At 43.1% G+C, this 12,910-nt stretch overlaps 1 long non-coding RNA gene across 2 annotated transcripts in view; it reads right to left on the bottom strand.

Moving 5' to 3' along the window:
• Positions 1-1,601: 1,601 nt before the first annotated feature.
• LOC139061192 (uncharacterized) overlaps positions 1,602-12,910 on the bottom strand; it is a 34,566-nt gene continuing 23,257 nt past the window's right edge. For both annotated transcript variants that reach the window (XR_011515253.1, XR_011515254.1), the window contains exons 4-5: positions 10,233-10,635; positions 1,602-4,636 (exon numbers count right to left, since the gene is read on the bottom strand). This is a non-coding gene — a long non-coding RNA (uncharacterized lncRNA). The remainder of the gene's footprint in view (positions 4,637-10,232; positions 10,636-12,910) is intronic.

Below are 12,910 nucleotides of genomic sequence, written 5' to 3' on the forward strand. Positions count from 1 at the left end.
TACAACCTTAGGATGATCCTAACATCCATATAGGGATATCTACAAGACATCACTAGGATGTCCATGTGTCATCTGGGGCATCTATATTCCCCAGCGTTCACAAAACTTCTCTTCTGTGCTGCCTGTAAGTGCCATACGAAGGGCTATTGCCTAGTTATCACAGTATTCGTTATCATGATTATCAGGTGCTGAAATGCTAGTAAATGAAAGAACACCCAAAGAAAGAAGTTTATCAAAAGCAAGCCCAAGTCTTGCAGTAACATCCTTAACATCTTCAACTTTTTAGTCATGCAACTATACAAAAAGTACGGGTTTCAAAAACTGCTCAACTTGAAATATAGATTTGAAGTTGGTTACCTTGAAATTTGGCAGACATTCTCAGATCAGCAACCTACTGTTCATGATCTGAGAATGTCTGCCAAACGCACCCCAGCCCATTCATCAGAAGAATAAGAATGGGCTGGGGTGAGTTTGGCAGACATTCTCACATCATGAACAGTAGGTTGCCATTATCCCTCAAGGGAAAAGTGTATAACAGCCGTGTCTTACCATTACTCCCATACGGGGCAGAAACCTGGAGGCTTACGAAAAGGGTTCGACTAAAATTGAGGATGATGCAACGAGCTATGGAAAGAAGAATGATGGGTGTAACGTTAAGGGATAAGAAAAGAGCAGATTGGGTGAGGGAACAAATGCGAGTTAATGACATCTTAGTTGAAATCAAGAAAAAGAAATGGGCCTGGGCAGGACATGTAATGAGGAGGGAAGATAACCAATGGTCAATAAGGGTTACAGGCTAAAAAAATTATGGGGTTTTACGTGCCAAAACCACTTTCTGATTATGAGGCACGCCATAGTGGGGGACTCCGGAAATTTCGACCACCTGGGGTTCTTTAACGTGCACCTAAACCTAAGTACACAGGTGTTTTCGCATTTCGCCCCCATCGAAATGCGGCCGCCGTGGCCGGGATTCGATCCCGCGACCTCGTGCTCAGCAGCCCAACACCATAGCCACTGAGCAACCACGGTGGGTGGGTTACAGACTGGATTCCAAGGGAAGGGAAGCGAAGCAGGGGGCAGCAGAAAGTCAGGTGGGCGGATGAGATTAAGAAGTTTGCAGGGACTATATGGCCACAATTAGTACATGACCGGGGTAGTTTGAGAATTATGGGAGAGGCCTTTGCCCTGCAGTGGGCGTATCCAGGCTGATGATGATGATTATTATCTTGAAATAAATGGATAATTACCCTTTCAACAAGCATATGAATTACTTTTGATGGATGGCAAGCCATACAGTAAGAAGTGCTTCCAAATATTCTGGTTATAATTTCCCTGCACATGTTAAGCTGCAAACAAATGTTGGATAGGGTGCTATGCAACAGCTTATGCAAATTGTCTCATCACATCTTCAAGGTGATACACTTGAAATTCATTACAAACAACTTGAAGTGGGAGCCGAAATTACTTCGTTACATTCGTTACTGCCCTTTACCTAAATATCTGCCCCATCGGGTGCATAACTTCAAACCTGCAAAGCATGCAGAACCACTATAGGGCCACAAATGTGATGCAGTTTTAATGATACTACATATAAGAGAACCTTTGGGTTGAAGTTTCAAGTTTATTCTGGTAAAAAGCGTATACAAAGGTGGGTATGATATTCTACAGAAGGAGGTCCCACAGTGAAAACACTGTAGGGGAACCTCCTATGATATGTTACATGAAATGGAAAACTACTAAACAGCAAAAGAGAGTAATAAAAACAGTTACAATAATATACGAGCAGAAACTAAATTATTAATAAGATAGTTCAGCGAGTACAATCATTTCGCTTATTAGACAGTTCTAGTCAATGAATAGATAGTCATTATTCAGCAAGAAACGATTAGGTTATTTCATTTTTTCAAATTATGTTATTGGTTCCGAATAAAATCACGAAGCAAAAGTTCAAATTATCACACGGAAACAGCAGCTTTAATATTATAAGGCAAAAAATTTCATGATTTAATTAAAACAAAACCAACTCTTTGGGTACCGTAGTTAGTGTGGATTTTTGGAAGTAAAAAATTGTTGTTTAGAGAAAAATGTGTGTAATTTGTATTGGTAAGTCCTTGCATGAAAACCAATTTTAGAAGGCGATGGTCATTAATTGCTTGATATGCAAATATGTAAACATTGAATTTCACAAGATTAGTAATGCAGAGTACGTTGAGATCATGGTACATATAAGTCTGCAACATGTGATCGGTGATTACTCTTAGTAATAATATGGATGACTTGATTTTGGACATGTTGTAAGGACGAAAGATGAGAGTGATAGGTTTGACCCCAGGAAGTTATGCAATAGCTTAGACAGCTGTGAACGAACGTGTAATGTAGAGTAACCAGAGTATGTAAATCAAAATAACACCTAGCTTTGAGTAGAATTCTAATCCCGTGTGAAGTTTTCTTTGTAGTTCATGGATAGTCAAGTTAAATTTCAGCTTGATTCAAGTTCGACATCAAGGAATGAACAATGGTTGGAGGGATAAATAGCATGCAAATTAATAATAATTGGCAGAACTTGCGAATCATTACTGGGTCGAGAACTGAATATTACAAACTTAGATTTGGAAGGATTAATTATAAGTTCGTTTTTAGCACACCAAGTAGAGATACCTATAAGATCAGCATTAAGGGTCAAGAACAGCTAACACATTGGAGAAGGCATGAGGAAGAAGCATCAAGTAGGTTAATGTTTATGCCACCCATTAGGACAATGGACTTGATTTAGTTCAAGACAACGTCAAGAACAGCATCGAGTGCATCACAGAAAGCCGGAATTGGGGAATGCAGAGATCGATAAATGAAACCAAAGACAACATTTTTATGATCTTTGTCTAGGACAGGGTAATCAACTTCGATGCAAACAGATTCACAGTCAATAGATGTTTAGATGAAGATCTAGCCTTCGTCTATATCTGATCCCAGAGAGAATAAACATGGTGACACCACCATGTGATGAAGTACGGTTGCAATATTCGGCATTATATGATGGAAAGCAGTTGCGGTTCCTATCACTATTGCTAAGCCCTGTCTCTGAAACACACATTACTGAGAATGAGTGGTGGCAGGAGGACAACATCACTTGAAAGTCACAAAAATGCTTATGCAGAGTGTGTGTATTAAAGTGAATCAATGAATGATAGCCATTGGAAAAAATGGATTTAATGTCATTAATGGAAATGTACAACATAATGTTAAAGAGAATAAAAAAGATCACTAGTTGATTGGGCAAACAACATTAGGTCAGACTCATTCTTGATTCGAAAGACCCTGTTGTTTGTTGACTGCCTCGCCTTTATGACACAATCATCAGTCCACAGAAAGAGCCAGTTCTTAAGCTGCAAAGCCTTGCTGAACAGTTGCTTATTCTGAGGAGTGAGGTGGTCGTTGACAAAGACAGGCATGCCACGTGAAGTACTGAAACCGATGTTCTTTGCAGGCAGACAGGCTTTACAAGCTTTTCCAACAAACATGTTCTTAAGAATTCGTGAGTTGAATCGGACCAGTAAATTCTCTGGGTCAGAACCAGATGGAATGCGGTGAATGGTGTCAGCATCACTGGCTGAAACAGGGCCGTCAATTTTAGAGGCAACAGTTTGGAGAATAGCCATGCAGTTTTCACCTTGAGTGAATGCCCTTGATTTTGACGTTTTTTCATGAGTATTGTTCCATGTCACTAAAACACTTTTCCAAGGCCTCGTTACGCACAATAAGGAATTTGTTGCTTGCAGTTAATTGCTCCTTTTCAGATCTGAGAAACTCAACTGTCTCGTTCAAGTAATCAAGACTTCCAACTGCTCGACCTCATTCTTCAGGTCATTAATGATCAGGGAAGGCTGAGAATCAAGCTTGGAAATGACAGTAGTCATTGCCTTCTCAAGCATGCTATGCAGTCTTTCCTTAAAAGCATTTTCTAACTGTTCTACACATTTAGACAATTCGGCAACAGTTGGCATGATAAAACGAAATAGTAATACTGAAATCAGCAGCAGCAGCAGCAGCAGCAGCATGACCACAACCAAAAATAATAAATAACAGAGTACATAGCCAGAGCAAGTGATCACAAACCTGTGAAGCCAACAATGACACAGTCAGAGACGTAACCACTGCCACACTGCTGCTGTCGCTAAATGAAGTCATGTTGCTTCAGGGAAGCTTATGTAGCCAGGATGGCAGTGAAGCACATGCGCAGATCCAAGGACAGTAGTGCGCCATCAGCAGTAACGTCAGAATCCCATCAGTGAAAGCCTACAGCGATACAACTGGATACTTATGAGCACAGGTGCATCAGCAGGCACTGAAAAGTTGATCCGGTAGGCAGCTAGAACCACTTGTGAAGTCAACGACAGCATAGTCAGAGATGTAACTGCTGCCACACTGCTGCCGCTGAATGAAGTCAAGTTGCTTCAGGGAAGCTTATATAGCCAGGCAGGCAGTGAAGCACATGCGCAGATCCAAGGACTGTAGTGCATCGTCAACAGCCGCGTCAGAATCCCGTCCATGAAAGCCCACGGCGATACGGCTGGATACTGGTGAGCGCAAGCGCATCAGCAGGCACTGAAAAGTTGATCCGGTAGGCAGCTAGAACCACCTGTGAAGCCAACAATCACGCAGTCAGAGATGTAACCGTTGCCACACTGCTGCTGCCGCTGAATGCACAACGTATTTGCAACAAGTTACTTCTAAGCACTTGACTCGACAGCCTTTATCATAACTGCCTTAATTTTCAATGCGACCCCTTTTGCTTCTGCTTGGCTCATCAATTTTGTCGTGACACCGGCAAAACGGCAACACAGTAGAATATAAAGGGTTGCATGCTGCATCGCATTCAATAAAAACGTCGGTCGTTTTCAAGCAGCATGTGGCACACCACACAGTGCGCCGGCTACGCAGCTTATCCAGGCTGATCTGCCGACCTCAGGGTGAACAAGGAGGTTAATGAAACATTAGCCTCCTTGTTCACCCCGTTGGGTGAAGAAGGAGGCTAATGAACCCCGCCACGCCACCTCAGTTTGGCCAGCTCGTAGCCTTCCAGACTGCACAGGCACCGATTCAATCTCAGTAGCCATGCCTAGCTGCACCAGCATTTGCAGTGTGCCACGATGAGAGAGAAGTTGATGCACCGGTTTTATTGTGATAGCAATTATATGTACACTCCAGGCACATTTCTGCCATCGTCACCGCCGTGAGGTTCCATATAAATTTCAAGGGCAATAAAACCGTCGCCGCGTGGCATATGTTATATGTGCGAGTGAGAGCGTGTGAGGGTGAGCCGACGAATGCGGTTCAATTTCGCATGCCTGAGCGAGGAATGCAGGCATGTGAGGCAGCGGGGTCAGGCAAGGGAGAAGGGGCGCTCTTCTTCAAAAAGCACCCCTCCCAAAGAGCACCCCTCAAAGAGCACTCGTGTATCTTCAAAGCGATCTGCGACGTAGCCAAAGTGCGCACCCACGAAGGCCTTATCTGCAAAGTGATCTACGATGTTTGTAGAGTGCACATAGTGCCGGTAGCTTCGTGTGCACTATGCTTCCTACGTTTCATCTGCGTTGAAACGACAGATGCATGACGCTCGATTCGCTTGCTGCTGCAATTCCTCACTCCAGCATTTTGACACTGAGTTTCCGCGCACATCGAGCAAGATGTGATCATGTTTACCTGTGCGCATGTGATACTATGCTTGTCTACTTAGTTAAACACGTTGGCAGGCTGGTTGGTTTGAATCCATGATAGAATGTGTAAGCACCGGTGAACAAAAACGTAGAAAGCAGACACACAAAGACAGCGCTGTCACTGTGTGTCTGTTTCTTCCTTCGTCCTTGTTCAGTCACACTTACACATTCTGTAATTTTTAATTTAGTTAGTAAGCGAATGTTAACAAGTTTATACGGGCGCTAAAACTACTATCCTCACTCCCTACAGCTATCCACTAATTTGCTACCGCAATCAGTGCTTCGCCTTTTGCGCAAAACTGCAACTTTCTTTTTAGCACTTCTGCCCACAAGGAGCAGGTCACCACTGTATTCATGTCCTTACTGTTGCTTCTCGCACTGTGCAGCTAGGTGTGGCCTCTAAGATTGCGCCGGTTCGATCTCAGAGGCCATGCCCAAGCCACACCTAGCTATGCCGGCCTGCACGGAGCACCACAGTAAGAGAGAAATGTGCAATGGCAGTGAGAAAGGAGGAAAGCAGTGAGCCATTGCTCATACACGGCTGCGAGAAGACCAGCATTGCTCGACGACGTATTCAGTGCAGAGACATGACAGTTTTGAACTGCTGTGCTGAACGATTGTCGAACACCGTGAAAAGCTATGTACTAGGTGTGCAACGATCAGGATTTTTTTTTTTTTTTCGGAGACAAACCTAGATCGTTATATCCACTGGCATGACAATTTGGCCAAGTTAAAATGAGATGTTAGATATGAAGATCTATGAGGATTTTAAGAAGAATTCCATTCACTTAGTTCCATTATTTTGTTTTATTCCATTTCATTATAACAAGGTTCGAGTGTACATGCAAGCCACACCAGTCATGCAAGATCATTAAGTACAACAGTGGTACCCGGCACCATTCTTGAGAAGCACTGGCACTGCAAACAAGTTCAATTTTGCTTGCAGATGCACCACAGTGCCACCCAGTAGCCTCTAGAACTAAATCGTGCTGAAAACAATCCAGCTGAATAAATATACTATTTTCATATCATTGCACTTGCAGGTGCTGCTATGTGCGCACTGACTACAGCATGTTTGTTGTAATGCTTCACACTCAATATCCAAAGTTTCGTGCCAGTTACTTATAACACAAAGGGCAAAACAATGTAGGCTTAACGTCTGCTACTTTAAGCTTGCATTTGTACAAAGGACATGTGAATAAATTGGACATGATAGTGATGACCATGTTGTAAAGTGTGCCATGTTTTTTTTTCTTCTGCAGCTCTTGCTGTTTCCTCCCATGCAAGTGCGAAGCCAGATAAAAAGAACAAGACTATTTTGCTTGGTTCCAACTATTCACACATAGAAAACTTGCCATTAGGCTTTTTGGCAGAAAACCTTCATAAGTAATGGGGGAAGTCGGACTGCCGCCAGCTCTTTACGAGATAGGCGGACACAGCAAACAGTTTGGAGAGTTTAACTGCTGCTGCTGCTGCTGCAGTAAAATTACATAGTTACTTGGACTTCCAAAACAAATGAGACCTCATACTAGGCAGGATGTAAATGAATATAATATGGTAACAATCTGGCGATGTTCGAAAACAAATTGTGAATATAGTTCCAGACAAGACATGAGTTGCAAGAAACATGGAAACTTGAAATGATGAGGAGTAGTTGAACAAAGAATGTCGCTTTAAGCAAGCGTTTCAACAAGGGCACTTGTCTTTGCAAGGGCAGCAACTGATTTCTTCAGCAGCAGATGGCAAGTAAACGTAACTGAATACAGTAAGCGAAACAAATTCTACAAAGTGCACAGCTAAGAGTCAACAGCCTATAAACACCAGTCATATGAGCAAATGAATACAGAAAATTGATTTTGGCTGTGCCAATTGCACAGGACTGCTGGATTCTTCTTTTTTACATTTTCCTTCTTTCTGATTATGCATGGCAGGTTGGTATGACAGGCAATACACATGTAGCAGCAGTGTCTTGCAAAGCAGTCTTGAATCTAGTCAGCACCCAATCTCAGCTAAACCCTGCAGAATGCGCACAAAAATAGGGGACATATTTTCATTAAATTTCTTTCCTTCGTAAGGTCATGCTGTGACTAATCTTAAAAAAGAACAAAAAAAAAAGAAAATAAAGTTGAAATTTGTAAGAATGACAAATGCTACAGTGCTGTGTGAACCTCGCAGTAGTGTGGAATCCACAGCAGCCCCGACAGCTGTGGTATGTTACCTTATAGTAACCTTCATATTTTTTATTTTTGCACTAAACGTGCGAGGAACGTGATGCTGTCATCAATTCACATGAACCATGCTACACCAGCATATTTGCATGATACTTTGTTCATCAGTTCGCATGTCCAAATGCCTTGGCTGGTGACTCAGGCCACAGGCAAGCCCCACTACACCATTTTAAGCTCCCGTGCCAGCTATACTTGGAGACGTATTCTGGGATGATCCCTTTCGGCCATCAGGTGCACGCTGATTGAGCACTTTGTCATGCAAAGGCGATAGTGTCGCTGAAAGTGATCGTCCGAGAATACGTCACTTGGTATACATACGTGACATCACTAAACATCACAGATGGCTTCAAAGACTTTCAAGTGCCCACTTGCTCATGTTGATGATTTGGTATGCCAATACCAACAAACAATATGGGGTTTGCTTCTGCCCAACCACAACTGTGATACTGTATGTTTTAAGCTTGAGCACAAACTCTGTGTCATTAAGAACAGCTTGAGAATATTACCAGCGCAACAATTAACTACTATTTCATAGAACAGTATGTAACATGGAAGTCTCACCGTATTAGTAAAAAACAGGTTGCTATTAAAACATAAGCACTTCAACTAGGAAGCAAAATTATATAAAATGTGGACAATACCACCAATGTGTTGATAACTTTACAAGAAAGACAACAAACTGTGTCCTGGTCTTAATTAAACAAACAATATGTTTGTTTCATTTGCATTTTTTTTTCTGAAATAATTTCAAGGAACTTGCTTACACAGTCATGAGCACATTTCAGGCAAAGGCACATCTAAGGTAAGCCATATCTTCGATATGCTAGTATAGCTCTGAAGTCACGTGAAGGCAATATTTAAGGAATTCTCATAGACAACTGCGACATTCAATCTGGGTAATATTATAATAAACTCTATGGTTGAGTGAGCAGGAAACCTCTCAATGCAGTTTAGAAATTATCTACTGCCGTAAAAAATTCAATCAGTTGGTTGAGCTACAAAAAAAAAAAAAGAATTGCCACAGAACCCATCTTACAATGACTGTCGATGGTAATGCATTAGCATTCAATCAACACAGCGATGCAATGCAGTCGAAACGAGCTACGAGGCATGTACTGCCGTGGGGCTGCTCTCTGTCAAGCTTCCATAAGAACACTCGATGCCATCTAGTGCAGCCACCATAGCAATAGCATGGCGCGCCAGTGTGTACGAATGCTAAGAAACCCATCATGACACATCTGGGCTCTTCTCCCACACTTCTGGACTCACTTTGTCATCTGGTGACACTGCCAAGAAGTCCGCATGTGGTCACTGAGATGAGAAGCGTGACATACTGGCGGCTGCGAATCCCGAGAATCATTCCCTTGCTTGCCGCACACTCAGTGACCCAAGTTGGCAAAGGGGTTTATTGAAAAGTGGCACAAGCCTAATGCATTCATGGCGCAGCTCATTTAAAGCATTGGTGTGAAAGGCGTTCACCGAAAGCGGCACATACTTGATGCACTTGTGGCGCAGCTGGTAATGTGTCGGGTCGCTGTTGTTTGGGAACCCTTGTGATGTGGATTCGATTTTGCTCAGCATGGAAGAAATTTATGGGACCTTTTCGTCACTGTAGAGCGGCACATTCCCCAGTGACCTTGTTACCCAAGTTGGCGTGAAGGACGTTCATTGAAGAGCGGCACGCAACTACTGGCACATGCATACCCAGTGACCCAAGTTGGAAAGACGTTCATTTAAGACCAGCACGGACGGAGCGGCACATACTCAGTTGCTCCAAATCTGCATCAAAGAGTTTCTTCGAATAGTGGTACCTACCAAATCCTGCGTGCAAAGTGACCCATGTGGGCGTGAAAGAGATTCGCAGAAGAGGTTCATCATCATCATCATCATCAGCCTGGTTGCGCCCACTGCAGGGCAAAGGCCTCTCCCATGTTTCTCCAACAACCCCGGTCATGAAGAGGTTCACGTACGTACAAATTGCCACATACTCAGTGATCCAGGTTAGTGTCGTGGTTGGTTTCAAACCCTGTTTCCTCACCACAGTAGCCTGATGCACTACCTATTCGCCCACTGACTACTCAATGACCCAGGTAGGTGGGAAAAAGGTTAGATACATACATACATATGTATATACATACATGCATGTACGCGTGCACACACACACACACACACACACACACACACACACACACACACACACACACACACACACACAAACACACACACATCCTCCAGAAAGTGCTTGAAGTACCCAAAGAATGGTAACACATTAAAAACTGCAAGCCCTGACCTTTAGGGCTCCTTCCCTGTGTGACAGGACATGTGGATCAAGAGCTTCCCCTTCTCCAGAAAGGATGCACCACAGTGCACGCAGGAAAAGGGATGCTTTCTTGGGTGGCTGCGTAGATGCTTTCGCAGGTGGGGAAGCTGAGTGAATGCACCTGGGCAAAGGTGGCACTGGTAGGGACGCTCTCCTGTGTGGCTTCGCAGATGTGGCGTGAGGTTGGAACTTGTTTTGAATGAGCTGGGACAGAAGTGGCACTGGTAGGGACGCTCACCCGAGTGTGTGCGCAGGTGTTTTACCATGTCGCACTTGTTCTCGCACTTGTAAATGCAGAGCCGGCACGAATGCAGCCGGCCTTGCATGGACACAAGCGACTCGTATTGCTTCTGGGACCTTGACAGCAGGGTACCTGCAAATTCACAGAGAGCAAAAGAAAGCAATGAAAATTACACAACTGCACCTGGTACTCAAAGACTTGCCACACTTGTGGGCAAGATATGTGAAAACCTTGGGCTACCCAACCTACATCTTGTCTACAGTGTTTACATGTCTTGGCAAAGGTCTTGGCAACAGTGCACTACGTGTATCGCACAAGCTCCTATCGCTCTATACATGCAAGTTTCTGCTAGCAATACACAGAGAGGTTGAACTTGGCACGAAAATTTGATCTTATGCCTAAACAGTAAAACTGCTCCATTATTTCACACTGCATTGCACACTCGCCTATTAAACTAAAATGACATACTTTTGACATCATAATTTGGCACAAAAATACTATCAGCTGATATTTCAACACATAAAGAATGTGAAATTAAAATGAATGAGAAAAATTAATGTCATAAAAAATAAGAAACATAGGAAAAAAAATAAACACAGCATTTAGAAAGGTTAGAATGGCACCACATTTCCTAGTGGAGGAGAGCACTGCCATTTTTCTGTACATTAAAGAAAATATTGTTTCTCTTTACCAGAGCATTGTAAACAAGTACCACAACTATGTTTTTTTATTGCTTCAGCAAAAGCAGCAAAATGAGACTACAAAGTACAGAAGGTAACTTATCCACCAGTTTTTGTTTCCGTCACTTAAAGTTATGCAAACACGCACAAACCAAACAACAGATTTCTGAAGACCGGCAGAATTCCATGCTGTATACCACCTTGACTGAACTACGTTCTCTGCAAAGAGCAAGATATACAGGAGCAAGATATACGGGAGAGCCAACTGATCTGATAGCAGTGTTTCCTTTGTGATATGGCAAAAGGTGCTGTCTTGGCACTTGCACAGATGGCAACACTTGTTATTGCTCTGCATCGGCTGCTAGATTTGGTGCACTTCTTTTGCTGCTGCATCACCAACCACAGTTGTCACCTTCACCCCTTCTGTTTTGCCTCCAACTACAGACACTTGCGCTGTACAGTATGTCACCTGCCGCACATCAGTGCGAATGAATCTTCGTTGTCTGCTTTAGCTTGCACTGAAGATGCTTATGTGTAGACATTCACTTGTCGTGATCATCCTGGATAAATGTTCTTGCTCGAAATCAGTGCAAACTATTCACATGAAGCTCTTGCTATCTCCACCCCACTCTTTTCATGCTATCAGTTGCGAACGAGCCATCAGAGATGGCGAGGCTTTTGCTAGATTTTGCACGTGCATATACCATGACACAATGATTATTTGAAAAAGCAAGCAAACTTGTAGATGTTTAACGTTGCAGCAAAGCGAACTTAAAAGACAAAAGAAATGTGACTGCAAGTGCACTATAGCCAAAAACTAAACCTTCATTTACATTCTATTTTCCAGCTATGTTTTTAGGGAACATAGGAGCAGCTTTTAGGAACGTTCTTACTTCACTCAATAAAACTACCTTTCGATCATATGTGACATGAAGAGGAAATTGTTTTATTTAATTTGCCATATCTACATCGTCATCCTTAAACAAAACTGTTCACAACTTTTCTAACTCGGCATCGAACAAGCTTAACGTAAAGAAATTACCTGCCCAATGAGGAATCCCCTTTGATTTCGACAAAACATAGGAAAACCAATGTGCGCAAGCTGAAGACTCAAACCATGGCAGAAACGATGCAGCATACTGCGACAACTGCGTAGTATGACAACTATTCGGGACAAGTAGGTATCAAATGAAAGCAACAGATTTATGCTTGCAACAGTTATCCAACAATCGAGCAACACAGAGCATTTTTGAAATCGTACCACCACGCAGCTTCGTTCATTTCTTGTCGCCTGCTATGCGCTTTTCAACATGGCTATGTACTATCCAGTTTCAATGGGATGTGGCGCATTGTATTTGGGGTAGCAGCCTGGAGAAAGAGGGGAGGGGAGAAGCATTGCCAAAAGCCTGTTGTGGAGAGGGTGAGCAGCAGAGGCAGAGAGCACGGTGGCGGCATGCTATGCGTGCTGTGAGCAAGTGGGTCTGCTGCATCATTAACAGAAGTGAGCAGACGCATTAGCAAGTGCCCAAGTCAGCTCTCCCGCATATCTTGCCCAGCAGTTCTCTGCCAGTACATTGCAGTGTTATCTTTTTTACCCTGGCGATTACATCTCGGTGACTGCTAGAAAAACGTTTTCTTCCACGAATTCTGTAAAATAATGGGGCAGCAAGTGGATTTGCCATTACACTTGTTCCAGAGAAAAGTCACGTCGCTGCGGCAATGCTACA

Source organism: Dermacentor albipictus, chromosome 6 (assembly GCF_038994185.2).
Source record: "Dermacentor albipictus isolate Rhodes 1998 colony chromosome 6, USDA_Dalb.pri_finalv2, whole genome shotgun sequence".
Classification (NCBI taxonomy): Eukaryota; Metazoa; Arthropoda; class Arachnida; order Ixodida; family Ixodidae; genus Dermacentor; species Dermacentor albipictus.